The following is a 16,114-nucleotide window of genomic DNA, read 5'->3' on the forward strand; positions in this document are numbered from 1 at the left end:
ACATCTAAATGGACTACTAGAAGCCCAACTTTAGGCTAGTAACTTGTTAATATAAACCTTGGAATAACTAGATTAAACTAAAAACAAAATACTTACAAGCATGCTAGTAACCCTTTCCCCCATGCATTTACTTTTACCATTCAACACTTACACCATGCTCAACACAAGAATTTAGGAAGTTGACCACCCCCATTGGATGGCCTAAAAACCGTCCACTTTACATGGGGAGGGGGGAGGTTCAAATTTTTTTATTTTTTATGTTACTTATTGCTTGCATTCATCTCACTCTCACACACACTTCACTTTGCTACTTCTCTTTCTCACATTTTTCTCTCTACTTGGTAAGTAACAAGGCTTATTTTCTCTTCTTTTTCTTCATCTAAAACCGCCACCATCATCATTCTTTTACTTGGTTGTGTTGTTGTTTAATTACTTGTTCTTGTGGTTGATTACCTTCTTGAAGTTGTTTGTTGTTTTAAAGAATCAAACTTTCTAGTTTGTTCTTCATATTATCTTGTTATTCAAGAACAAGCAAGAACCTAAACTCTCTAGTTTATGGTTCTACAATTGATGTTTTAAAGATTTAAAGTTCATAAGTTCTAAAAATCATACATGCATTCATGTTTGTAAACTTGAGGTTTACTTTCTTAAGAATCAAAGCCTTGGCTTGAATCTTTAAAGTATGAATAACCATGAACTTATTACTTGTAAATTTATTCATACACTATTAATTTCGCGATTCTTGTTATAATGGTCAAAGTGTTACTAGTTAACCTTGACCTCATTTATCTTGAACTAAAGTTAAAAGTTCAAGAACATGCAAATGAAACTTTTAATTATAACTTTGTACACTTATGTTTGATCTAGACTTTTGGGTCTTGGATCTTCAAGATCAAACTAACCACTTAATTTCTTGATTAGTTAGTTTATTTTCAAGTTTGTAGTACAATATTACTTTTCTAATTCATGCATGTGTTGAATCTATGATCTTGATGCAACTTTGGTTCATCAAACTTCATACAACTCTTAAGTGAGTTGTGCTTCATATCATAGACCTACACTAGTGTTATGATGGTCACATCTTGGTTAAGATGATGCAAACACATCAACGAGTTGTACACTTGAAGTTATATGCATCAAGGATGAGAACCGTGATAAGCATCAAGTACCAAGACCACCGGAACTCACTTTTAACTTCCTGTTTTCTGTTTACAGCCCTCTGTCCTACTGTTTATGTAACAGAGCAGTAGACCTGGGCTACTGAGACCTTGATTTTCAAATAGATCTTTTCGAATAGATAACTTTTCATATAGGACTCGTCTTAATCCGAGTTACGGTTTAGAATCTATGGCCCTTCGAGCGTCACTATGTCCATTTACTTTCCTGTTTTCTGTTTACAGTTTCTGTTTTTCTAGTTTCTGTAACAGACCAGTACACCTGATCTACTGTAACCTTAATTTTATGATATCTCAGTTCATGTAGATAACTTTTCATATAGGACTCGTCTTAATCCGAGTTACGGTTTAGGATTTATGGCCCTCCGCTCGTCACTATGTCCTTTAACGTTGTGCAGAAATTTGTGACCTACTCTCACTTAGACCGTCGCCACGGTCAAACGAAGATGATTTTGCTTCTGTAAATTTTACCACACTTAAAGGACTCATATACGGAGCCATGGCCACTGGTCTCACCTTAATTGAGTAAGGGTAGAGGTCGTGGTGACTGATCAAAATCAGCCTTTGTTTTAAACTACTTTCATGAACGAAACTTACTTTACGCCTTTTGTTTGATGATGAATGATGATGACCCTTAAGACCTTAATTACATACTTATAAACCTTTTGAGACAAATTACTGACTTAGTACTATTTGACTTAGGTTGAGGACTTTCGGACCGATTACTTGCACACTTTTTCCGAACCGACTTTACGACTACATTATCATTGTGAGTCATAGCATCCCTTTTTACTTTAACTATTTGGGACTGAGAATACATGCACGTTTTATGTTTTACATACTAGGCACGAGTACTTAAAAACTTATATATGTGTGGGTTATACAATGGCATAAACATTCCCTTTAGCTCGGTAACGTTTAGTCATTGGTTTTTGAACCGGTGAACGCGAATATTAGATATGGATCCATAGGGTTTGACATCCCCACTCGGGCTAGTCGCGCTAGCATTTAATGAGTGATTAATACTTCGTAATCATACGCACTTGCCAAGTGTACTTTCAGGGGGTATAAACGTTAAGTTAGTTACCAAGTGCCCACGGTTAAGCATATACTTTATCATATCGTTTTGAAACGCTCTTTGTTGCACTGAAATCTCGTAGCCTACCTTACATACTGTTATACTTAAACTATAGCTCACCAACCTTTGTGTTGACGTTTTAAGCGTGTTTTTCTCAGGTGCTTGAGGTTAGCTTCCGCTGTGTACTAGTCGTGCTGTAGACACCCGCTGCTTAGAGTTGTCATCGCATGAACTACTTTACCTTGCATTCAAACTTTAGTACTTTTGAATTATGACTTGTAACGACCATTGTGGTCACATACACTTATTATTTGTTTCCACTTAGTGAAGCATGCTTTTGGATTGTAAAACATTTAATGTCGGTTATGACATCACCTTTTTATCGTGAATGCAACTTATTTTATTACAGCATATAGTACTTAACCTTGTAATGATCCTGTTGTTGATGATTCGTACACGATGGTTTTGTACGGGGCATCACACTATTATTATTATCTTTATCAATATTATCATTATTAATATGATTACAAATTTATATTACAAAAATTAATATAACAGATATATATATAAACAGATATATATATATATAAATACAGTTATATATAAATATGATTATATAAACAGATATATATGAAAAACAAATACTAATATGTATATATACAGATATATATAAATATATATATAAATATATATATATATATATATATATATATATATATATATATATATATATATATATATATAATAAAATAAAATAAGTACAGATATATATTTACGGATCCAAGGCATATCATAAACAACTTTATCAATCTTGTTTTCTATTCTCAATTCAAGTCACCAGTTGAATGTATCAAGTATATAACAACAAATTTTGGACATCAAAGTCTTTAAAGTGTACGATCCAATTTTAGCATTATCTGTTTGTTTAAATTTACTTCTTGTTTTATATTACTGCTGAAACATTCTATTGATACATATCTGTAAATGATTTTTGTAATTGTCGAATTCTTGTTACAAGTCATTCTCAATCACATCTTAAATCAGAAATCGTTCGTTTCATATATTACTCTATAATTGGTGATGGAAGAAAATCAACAAAATACAGAAAATACAGTCGATAACCCTGTTTTTACTCATTCTTCAAACAAATCGATTCTTTAACGAAATTCAAAAATTGGAAATGTAGTGTTCTTAGGAATCATCCATTTTAACTTTCTGTAAATTTTCAAACTCCAATTCATTCTATCGAGTATAAATTTCGGAGTCAAAGTTTTGAAAAAGAAAAGTTAAACGATGTGATTTTGGTAAAATTCGAGTTGATTTTTGAGCTTCAAGTTAAATTAGGAATCCAGAAAGTTTATACGTTGGATTTAGCACCTAATTCGTTTTATAATCGTTGTCCAAAACTATTTTGAATCCGAGATTGAGGTTTGAGTTTATGTTGAATGTCACGACTGCTTCAGCACTTTTATTTTTTCTGTTATATATTTCAAACTAAATTACCTTATGATTTTTGTTATATTGTTTGAGGGTCCTAAAACCGTATAGATAAATGATTAATAAGTATGGTTGGACTCTAATCGATCTCACACTGGTCGACTGGAAAAACCTTTGTGTTAGTAGAAGATGAAACTTAGACAGAATAAACGGGTTATAATCAAATAAAAGGGATATAAAACAGAAATCGGGCAACAGCCCAGCTGGTTCAGTGTAGTGACGGGTATTCAAGAGGTCGGGGGTTCGAGTCTGGTTCGCGACAGTTTTTATTTTTAAGGCTTCTTTTGAGGTAATTTATTATCTCATTTATTATTATTTTTATTATTTTACTCCTATTATTATTATTTATTATTGATATTGTTATTAGTAATATACTCATTATTATTGTTATGTATTTATTAACTATTAGTATTATTAGTAATATTGTTAGTATTATTATTATGACTATTATCATTATTATTATTATTATCATTATTATTAACTAGTGTTATTATTATTAGTATTATAATTATTATCAAAGTTATACATAATATGACTATTATTATTATTAGTATTAATATCATTTTGTGATTATAAGTATTAGTAGTAATATTAAAGTAAGTAGTATTATTAATATTTATATAAGTATTATTATTAACCTTATCATAGTTATTAATATGAATATCATTCTTAATGAACTATTACCAAAATTAATATCACTAATAGTAAAGATGGTTATTTTATAGTTAATATTAATATTAACATTATTATAGTTATCATTAAAACTAAAAGTATCATTATTTTTAAATCTATCATCTTATATAAAAAAAATAGTATTATTACTAAGAATATTATTAGTAGTATCATAATTACTAACATCATAAGTATTATTAAAATTAGCACCTTACATAAAAATTATCATTTCTTGTATTATTATTATTATTATTATTAAATCTAATAGTATTAATATCATTATCTTAGTATAATCAATAAGCAATTTTTACATATATCATAAAGCATAAGCACACTATATTACATATATTACACCACACGAATATAATTATCTTATTCCTACTCGCTCGTTTCTTCTTCTTCGATTTTGGTTAGTTTTGCCAAGTTTCTAGGGATATATGATGTTCCCCTAATACGAGCTGTCGTTTTCCACAACGGTTTAGAAAAACCTGGTGGTTTAGAGGTTCCCGGGTCATTGTTACAACTTAAGGGCTTCGGGGGTTGACGATACATATAAAGTTCATCGGGGTTAGAATTAGATTTCTCTATTTTGATGCCCTTTCCCTTATTATTTTCTTTTGCCTTTTTAAATTCAGTTGGGGTAATTTCTATAACATCATCGGAATTCTCGTCGGAATCCGATTCATCGGAGAATTGGTAATCCTCCTAATATTTTGCTTCCTTGGCGGAAACACCATTGACCATAATTAACCTTGGTCGGTTGGTTGAGGATTTTCTTTTACTTAACCGTTTTATTATTTTCCCCACCGGTTCTATTTCCTCCTCCAGTTCCTCCTCTTCCGGTTCTGATTCTTCTTCCGGTTCTTCTTCGGGAACTTATGAATCAGTCCAATATATATTCGACTCTTCGTTATTATTAGGTGAGTCAATGGGATTTGTGCTAGAGGTAGACATCTATCACACAATATCAAACATGTTAAGAGATTAATATATCACATAATATATACATGTTAATAATATATAGTTTCCAACAAAAATGTTAAGCAATCATTTTTAAAGAAAACACGGTCGAAGTCCAGACTCACTAATGCATCCTAATAAACTCGATAAGACACAATAATGCAAATTTTTTGGTTCTCTAAGACCAACGCTCGGATACCAACTGAAATGTCCCGTTCTTATTGATTAAAAACGTTACATATTAATTGATTTCGTTGCGAGGTTTTGACCTCTATATGAGACGTTTTTTTTCAAAGACTGCATTCATTTTTAAAACAAACCATAACCTTTATTTCATAAATAAAGGTTTAAAAAGCTTTACGTAGATTATCAAATAATGATAATCTAAAATATCCTGTTTACACACGACCATAACATAATGGTTTACAATACAAATATGTTACATCGAAATCAGTTTTTTGAATGGAGTTTTTACACAATATCATCCAAGCATGGACTCCAAATCTTGTCCTTATTTTAGTATGCAACAGCGGAAGCTCTTAGTATTCACCTGAGAATAAACATGCTTTAAACGTCAACAAAAATATTGGTGAGTTATAGGTTTAACCTATATATATCAAATCGTAACAATAGACCACAAGATTTCATATTTCAATACACATCCCATACATAGAGATAAAAATCATTCATATGGTGAACACCTGGTAACCGACATTAACAAGATGCATATATAAGAATATCCCCATCATTCCGGGACACCCTTCGGATATGATATAAATTTCGAAGTACTAAAGCATCCGGTACTTTGGATGGGGTTTGTTAGACCCAATAGATCTATCTTTAGGATTCGCGTCAATTAGGGTGTCTGTTCCCTAATTTTTAGATTACCATACTTAATAAAAAGGGGCATATTCGATTTTGATAATTCAACCATAGAATGTAGTTTCACGTACTTGTGTCTATTTTGTAAATCATTTATAAAACCTGCATGTATTCTCATCCCAAAAATATTAGATTTTAAAAGTGGGACTATAACTCACTTTCACAGATTTTTACTTCGTCGGGAAGTAAGACTTGGCCACTGGTTGATTCACGAACCTATAACAATATATACATATATATCAAAGTATGTTCAAAATATATTTACAACACTTTTAATATATTTTGATGTTTTAAGTTTATTAAGTCAGCTGTCCTCGTTAGTAACCTACAACTAGTTGTCCACAGTTAGATGTACAAAAATAAATCGATAAATATTATCTTGAATCAATCCACGACCCAGTGTATACGTATCTCAGTATTGATCACAACTCAAACTATATATATTTTGGAATCAACCTCAACCCTGTATAGCTAACTCCAACATTCACATATAGAGTGTCTATGGTTGTCCCGAAATATATATAGATGTGTCGACATGATAGGTCAAAACATTGTATACGTGTCTATGGTATCTCAAGATTACATAATATACAATACAAGTTGATTAAGTTATGGTTGGAATAAATTTGTTACCAATTTTCACGTAGCTAAAATGAGAAAAATTATCCAATCTTGTTTTACCCATAACTTCTTCATTTTAAATCCGTTTTGAGTGAATCAAATTGCTATGGTTTCATATTGAACTCTATTTTATGAATCTAAATAGAAAAAGTATAGGTTTATAGTCAAAAAAATAAGTTACAAGTCATTTTTGTAAAGGTAGTCATTTCAGTCGAAAGAACGACGTCTAGATGACCATTTTAGAAAACATACTTCCACTTTGAGTTTAACCATAATTTTTGGATATAGTTTCATGTTCATAATAAAAATCATTTTCCCAGAATAACAACTTTTAAATCAAAGTTTATCATAGTTTTTAATTAACTAACCCAAAACAGCCCGCGATATTACTACGACGGCGTAAATCCGATTTTACGGTGTTTTTCGTGTTTCCAGGTTTTAAATCATTAAGTTAGCATATCATAGGATTAAATTTTGTTTGCGAACAAGTTTAGAATTAACTAAACTATGTTCTAGTGATTACAAGTTTAAACCTTCGAATAAGATAGCTTTATATGTATGAATAGAATGATGTTATGAACATCATTACTACCTCAAGTTCCTTGGATAAACCTGCTGGAAATGAGAAAAATAGATCTAGCTTCAAAGGATCCTTGAATGGTTTGAAAGTTCTTGAAGCAGAATCATGACACGAAAACAATTTCAAGTAAGATTTCCACTCGAAATAAGATTGTTATAGTTATAGAAATTGAATTAAAGTTTGAATATGATTATTACCTTGTATTAGAAAGATAACCTACTGTAAGTAACAAAGGTTTCTTGATCTTGGATGATTACTTGGAATGGATTTAGAAAACTTGGAAGTAAACTTGCAATCTTGGAAGTATTCTTGATTTTATGAAACTAGAACTTTTGGAATTTATGAAGAACACTTAGAACTTGAAGATAGAACTTGAGAGAGATCAATTAGATGAAGAAAATTGAAGAATGAAAGTGTTTGTAGGTGTTTTTGGTCGTTGTTGTATGGATAAGATATAAAGGATATGTAATTTTGTTTTCATGTAAATAAGTCATGAATGATTACTCATATTTTTGTAATTTTATGAGATATTTTATTCTAGTTGCCAAATGATGGTTCCCACATGTGTTAGGTGACTCACATGGGCTGCTAAGAGCTGATCATTGGAGTGTATATACCAATAGTACATACATCTAAAAGCTGTGTATTGTACGAGTACGAATACGGGTGCATACGAGTAGAATTGTTGATGAAACTGAACGAGGATGTAATTGTAAGCATTTTTATTAAGTAGAAGTATTTTGATAAGTGTCTTGAAGTCTTTCAAAAGTGTATGAATACATATTAAAACACTACATGTATATACATTTTAACTGAGTCGTTAAGTCATCGTTAGTCGTTACATGTAAATGTTGTTTTGAAACCTTTAGGTTAACGATCTTGCTGAATGTTGTTAACCCATTATTTATTATAACAAATGAGATGTTAAATTGTTATATTATCATGATATTTTGATATATAATATATCTTAGTATGATATATATACAGTTAAATGTCGTTACAACGATAATCGTTACATATATGTCTCGTTTCGAAATCATTAAGTTAGTAGTCTTATTTTTACATATGTATTTCATTGTTAATACACTTAATAATATATTTACTTATCATTTAACATAATTAACCAAGTGTATCAATATCTTAATATGATTCATATGTACCTAGTAAGACGTTGTTATAACGATAATCGTTATATATATCGTTTTCGAGTTTCTTAAATTAATAGTCTCATTTTTATGTATGTAACTCATTGTTAAAATACCTAATGAGATACATACTTATAATAAAATCATGTTAACTATATATATAACCATATATATGTCATCGTATAGTTTTTACAAGTTTTAACGTTCGTGAATCACCGGTCAACTTGGGTGGTCAATTGTCTATATGAAACCTATTTCAATTAATCAAGTCTTAACAAGTTTGATTGTTTAACATGTTGGAAACACTTAATCATGTAAATAACAATTTCATTTAATACATATATAAACATGGAAAAGTTCGGGTCACTACAGTACCTACCCGTTAAATAAATTTCGTCCCGAAATTTTAAGCAGTTGGAGGTGTTGACGTATCTTCTGGAAATAAATGCGGGTATTTCTTCTTCATCTGATCTTCACACTCCTAGGTGAACTCGGGTCCTCTACGAGCATTCCATTGAACCTTAACAATCGGTATCTTGTTTTGTTTAAGTCTCTTAACCTCACGATCCATTATTTCGACGTGTTCTTCAATGAATTGAAGTTTTTCATTGATTTGAATTTCGTCCAACGAAATAGTGAGATCTTCTTTAGCAAAACATTTCTTCAAATTTGAGACGTGGAAAGTGTTATGTACAGCCGCGAGTTGTTGAGGTAGCTCCAGTTGGTAAGCTACTGGTCCGACACGATCTATAATCTTGAATGGTCCAATGTACCTTGGATTTAGTTTCCCCCGTTTACCAAATCGAACAACGCCTTTCCAAGGTGAAACCTTAAGCATGACCATTTCTCCAATTTCAAACTCTATATCTTTTCTTTTACTGTCCGCGTAGCTCTTTTGTCGATTCTGGGCGGTTTTCAATCTTTGTTGAATTTGGATGATTTTCTCGGTAGTTTCTTGTATTATCTCCGAACCCGTAATCTGTCTATCCCCCACTTCACTCCAACAAATCGGTGACCTGCACTTTCTGCCATAAAGTGCTTCAAACGGTGCCATCTCAATGCTTGAATGGTAGCTGTTGTAGTAGGAAAATTCTGCTAACGGTAGATGTCGATCCCAACTGTTTCCGAAATCAATAACACAAGCTCGTAGCATGTCTACAAGCATTTGTATCGTCCTTTCGCTCTGCCCATCAGTTTGTGGATGATAGGCAGTACTCATGTCTAGACGAGTTCCCAATGTGATATCCCCCATCTTTCAAACGAAAGTCTCTTATAAACCAAGACATTCTTGGAACGTTCTTCGAATGTCTTACAAACTGATTTTGCCGTAAATAGTTGTGCCGAAGAATTTTGACCGACTCTAGACAAGATTTCATCAATCATGTCTCTGGGTAGGTCTCTTAAAATATTGGGTTGTCTATCCATTTTGTGTTTTTATACTGTAAAATAGACAAGAGTTAGATTCATAAAAAAAAATACTTATTAATACAAGCAATTTTTACATATATCATAAAGCATAAGCACACTATATTACATATATTACACCACACGAATACAATTATCTTATTCCGACTCGCTCGTTTCTTCTTCTTCGATTTTGGTTCGTTTTGCCAAGTTTCTAGGGATATATGATGTTCCCCTAATACGAGCTGTCGTTTTCCACAACGGTTTAGAAAAACCTGGTGGTTTAGAGGTTCCCGGGTCATTGTTACAACTTAAGGGCTTTGGGGGTTGACGATACATATAAAGTTCATCAGGGTTGGAATTAGATTTCTCTATTTTTATGCCCTTTCCCTTATTATTTTCTTTTGCCTTTTTAAATTCAGTTGGGGTAATTTCTATAACATCATCGGAATTCTCGTCGGAATCCGATTCATCGGAGAATTGGTAATCCTCCCAATATTTTGCTTCCTTGGCGGAAACACCATTGACCATAATTAACCTTGGTCGGTTGGTTGAGGATTTTCTTTTACTTAACCGTTTTATTATTTCCCCCACCGGTTCTATTTCCTCCTCCGGTTCCTCCTCTTCCGGTTCTGATTCTTCTTCCGGTTCTGATTCGGGAACTTGTGAATCAGTCCAATATATATTCGACTCTTCGTTATTATTAGGTGAGTAAATGGGATTTATGCTAGAGGTAGACATCTATCACACAATATCAAACATGTTAAGAGATTAATATATCACATAATATATACATGTTAATAATATATAGTTTCCAACAAAAATGTTAAGCAATCATTTTTAAAGAAAACACAGTCGAAGTCCAGACTCACTAATGCATCCTAACAAACTCGATAAGACACAATAATGCAAATTTTCCAGTTCTCTAAGACCAACGCTCGGATACCAACTGAAATGTCCCGTTCTTATTGATTAAAAACGTTACATATTAATTGATTTCGTTGCGAGGTTGACCTATATATGAGACATTTTTTTTCAAAGACTGCATTCATTTTTAAAACAAACCATAACCTTTATTTCATAAATAAAGGTTTAAAAAGCTTTACGTAGATTATCAAATAATGATAATCTAAAATATCCTGTTTACACACGACCATAACATAATGGTTTACAATACAAATATGTTACATCGAAATCAGTTTCTTGAATGCAGTTTTTACACGATATCATACAAGCATGGACTCCAAATCTTGTCCTTATTTTAGTATGCAATAGCGGAAGCTCTTAGTATTCACCTGAGAATAAACATGCTTTAAACGTCAACAAAAATGTTGGTGAGTTATAGGTTTAACCTATATATATCAAATCGTAACAATAGACCATAAGATTTCATATTTCAATACACATCCCATACATAGAGATAAAAATCATTCATATGGTAAACACCTGGTAACCGACATTAACAAGATGCATATATAAGAATATCCCCATCATTCCGGGACACCCTTCGGATATGATATAAATTTTGAAGTACTAAAGCATCCGGTACTTTGGATGGGATTTGTTAGACCCAATAGATCTATCTTTAGGATTCGCGTCAATTAGGGTGTCTGTTCCCTAATTTTTTGATTACCAAACTTAATAAAAAGGGGCATATTCGATTTCGATAATCCAACCATAGAATGTAGTTTTACGTACTTGTGTCTATTTTGTAAATCATTTATAAAACCTGCATATATTCTCATCCCAAAAATATTAGATTTTAAAAGTGGGACTATAACTCACTTTCACAGATTTTTACTTCGTCGGGAAGTAAAACTTGGCCACTGGTTGATTCACGAACCTATAACAATATATACATATATATCAAAGTATGTTCAAAATATATTTACAACACTTTTAATATATTTTGATGTTTTAAGTTTATTAAGTCAGCTGTCCTCGTTAGTAACCTACAACTAGTTGTCCACAGTTAGATGTACAAAAATAAATCGATAAATATTATCTTGAATCAATCCACGACCCAGTGTATACGTATCTCAGTATTGATCACAACTCAAACTATATATATTTTGGAATCAACCTCAACCCTGTATAGCTAACTCCAACATTCACATATAGAGTGTCTATGGTTGTTCCAAAATATATATAGATGTGTCGACATGATAGGTCGAAACATTGTATACGTGTCTATGGTATCTCAAGATTACATAATATACAATACAAGTTGATTAAGTTATGGTTGGAATAGATTTGTTACCAATTTTCACGTAGCTAAAATGAGAAAAATTATCCAATCTTGTTTTACCCATAACATCTTCATTTTAAATCCGTTTTGAGTGAATCAAATTGCTATGGTTTCATATTGAACTCTATTTTATGAATCTAAACAGAAAAAGTATAGGTTTATAGTCAGAAAAATAAGTTACAAGTCGTTTTTGTAAAGGTAGTCATTTCAGTCGAAAGAACGACGTCTAGATGACCATTTTAGAAAACATACTTCCACTTTGAGTTTAACCATAATTTTTAGATATAGTTTCATGTTCATAATAAAAATCATTTTCCCAGAATAACAACTTTTAAATCAAAGTTTATCATAGTTTTTAATTAACTAACCCAAAACAGCCCGCGGTGTTACTACGACGGCGTAAATCCGATTTTACGGTGTTTTTCGTGTTTCCAGGTTTTAAATCATTAAGTTAGCATATCATAGGATTAACTTTTATTTGCGAACAAGTTTAGAATTAACTAAACTATGTTCTAGTGATTACAAGTTTAAACCTTCGAATAAGATAGCTTTATATGTATGAATAGAATGATGTTATGAACATCATTACTACCTCAAGTTCCTTGGATAAACCTACTGGAAATGAGAAAATTTGATCTAGCTTCAAAGGATCCTTGGATGGCTTGAAAGTTCTTGAAGCAGAATCATGACACGAAAACAATTTCAAGTAAGATTTCCACTCGAAATAAGATTGTTATAGTTATAGAAATTGAATTAAAGTTTGAATATGATTATTACCTTGTATTAGAAATATAACCTACTGTAAGTAACAAAGGTTTCTTGATCTTGGATGATTACTTGGAATGAATTTAGAAAACTTGGAAGTAAACTTGCAATCTTGGAAGTATTCTTGATTTTATGAAACTAGAACTTTTGGAATTTATGAAGAACACTTAGAACTTGAAGATAGAACTTGAGAGAGATCAATTAGATGAAGAAAATTGAAGAATGAAAGTGTTTGTAGGTGTTTTTGGTCATTGGTGTATGGATTAGATATAAAGGATATGTAATTTTGTTTTCATGTAAATAAGTCATGAATGATTACTCATATTTTTGTAATTTTATGAGATATTTTATGCTAGTTGCCAAATGATGGTTCCTACATGTGTTAGGTGACTCACATGGGCTACTAAGAGCTGATCATTGGAGTGTATATACCAATAGTACATACATCTAAAAGCTATGTATTGTACGAGTACGAATACGGGTGCATACGAGTAGAATTGTTGATGAAACTGAACGAGGATGTAATTGTAAGCATTTTTGTTAAGTAGAAGTATTTTGATAAGTGTCTTGAAGTCTTTCAAAAGTGTATGAATACATATTAAAACACTACATGTATATACATTTTAACTGAGTCGTTAAGTCATCGTTAGTCGTTACATGTAAATGTTGTTTTGAAACCTTTAGGTTAACGATCTTGCTGAATGTTGTTAACCCATTATTTATTATAACAAATGAGATGTTAAATTGTTATATTATTATGATATTATGATATATAATATATCTTAGTATGATATATATACAGTTAAATGTCGTTACAACGATAATCGTTACATATATGTCTCGTTTCGAAATCATTAAGTTAGTAGTCTTATTTTTACATATGTATTTCATTGTTAATACAATTTATAATATATTTACTTATTATTTAACATAATTAACCAAGTGTATCAATATCTTAATATGATTCATATGTACCTAGTAAGACGTTGTTATAACGATAATCGTTATATATATCGTTTTCGAGTTTCTTAAATTAATAGTCTCATTTTTATGTATATAACTCATTGTTAAAATACCTAATGAGATACATACTTATAATAAAATCATGTTAACTATATATATAACCATATATATGTCATCGTATAGTTTTTACAAGTTTTAACGTTCGTGAATCACCGGTCAACTTGGGTGGTCAATTGTCTATATGAAACCTATTTCAATTAATCAAGTCTTAACAAGTTTGATTGCTTAACATGTTGGAAACACTTAATCATGTAAATTACAATTTCATTTAATATATATATAAACATGGAAAAGTTCGGGTCACTACAAGACCAACCCTGCATTGTTCAATATAGTCATATGTATTTTTACTACAGAATAAATTAGGTGAGTTCATTTGATTCCCTTTTACTCTTTACATTTTTGAGACTGAGAATACATGCGCTACTTTTACAACTGCTTTATTAAATGCTTTTAAAATACATTTTGAACTGCGAATACATGAAATGCTTTTATAAATGTTTGACGAGATAGACACAAGCAAAACATTCCTCGAATGAATTATGTGGACGTGATAATTGCCACCATTGAATTATGTGGACGTGATAATTGCCACAATTGATATGAATATTTTCCCCCTGATTATTATTGCTTGGTAACCTAAGAATTAGGGAACATCACTAATTTTGAGAATTAGTGCACTCCTAATTGACGCGAATCCTAAAGGTAGCTATCGGGTTTAACACCCCCACCCAGAATGTTCACTAGACGGAAGAGCTAGTGAGCGTGGTGTTTAGTACTTCGAAGTTTATATGATTATTATACAGACGAGATGTTCTGTTTTGGGGATATTATTATGCGCATTATATGTTAAGGTCGGTTACCAAGCCAAGCTATGAAAGAAATGAAAAGTGAATGTTATGTACCGAGAGAATGATTTTATACACAGGTCATGTGTATGTTATTTTTGTGCACGAGATACGTGTATGGTTACTAAGATTTATGAAAGATGATTTTGTACACGAGAAAGGTGTACTGTATTTAAAAAGATATCGCATGTACATTACAGGTGGGTATAGGATTCGGGCCCATTTGTACCATGCAGGATTTAAATCTTGTGGTCTATCAAAATGATAAATTTTATTATTTTATGATAAACCTATGAACTCACCAACCTTTTGGTTGACACTTGAAAGCATGTTTATTCTCAGGTATGAAAGAAATCTTCCGCTGTGCATTTGCTCATTTTAGAGATATTACTTGGAGTCATTCATGACATATTTCAAAAGACATTGCATTCGAGTCGTTGAGTTCATCAAGATTATTATTAAGTCAAGTATAGTTGGATATATTATGAATTGGTATGCATGCCGTCAACTTTTGATGTAATGAAAGATTGTCTTTTCAAAAACGAATGCAATGTTTGTAAAATGTATCATATAGAGGTCAAGTACCTCGCGATGTAATCAACTATTGTGAATCGTTTGTAATCGATATGGACTTCTTCCAGATGGATTAGGACGGGTCATTTCAGTTGGTATCAGAGCGGTTGTCTTAGCGAACCAGGTCTTGCATTAGTGTGTCTAACTGATAGTTGTTTAGATGCATTAGTGAGTCTGGACTTCGATTGTGTCTGCATGTGTAACAACCCTCACTTTTTGACTTCTAAATTACTGAATTAACCCCAGGGTTATATGTCTGACTATATGTATTAAGGGTTGTTATATACAATTAAATATTGACCGAATAGTAATTTTTAGTCAACAATGTACGCTTAAATAAATAATATATTATTAATTTATATAATTTGACATAATTTAACTAAGTATATAAACTTTGTATCACTTTTATTATTTAGTTAATGTATTATATATTTAACTATATAATAAATCCAATTATATATAAATGTAATAATATTTACAAACTTACTAAAACTATAGTTTAATAATTAAAATCATAATTATTATTAAAAATACAAAATACCGAATTATTTATTATTTTTATGCAAAATTTGTATTTATATAAAAAAATATATTATTGACAAATACTGTTGGAAAAGCACTAAATCAATTTGTTTATTTATAT

Source organism: Rutidosis leptorrhynchoides, chromosome 2 (genome assembly GCF_046630445.1).
Source record: "Rutidosis leptorrhynchoides isolate AG116_Rl617_1_P2 chromosome 2, CSIRO_AGI_Rlap_v1, whole genome shotgun sequence".
Taxonomy (NCBI): Eukaryota; Viridiplantae; Streptophyta; class Magnoliopsida; order Asterales; family Asteraceae; genus Rutidosis; species Rutidosis leptorrhynchoides.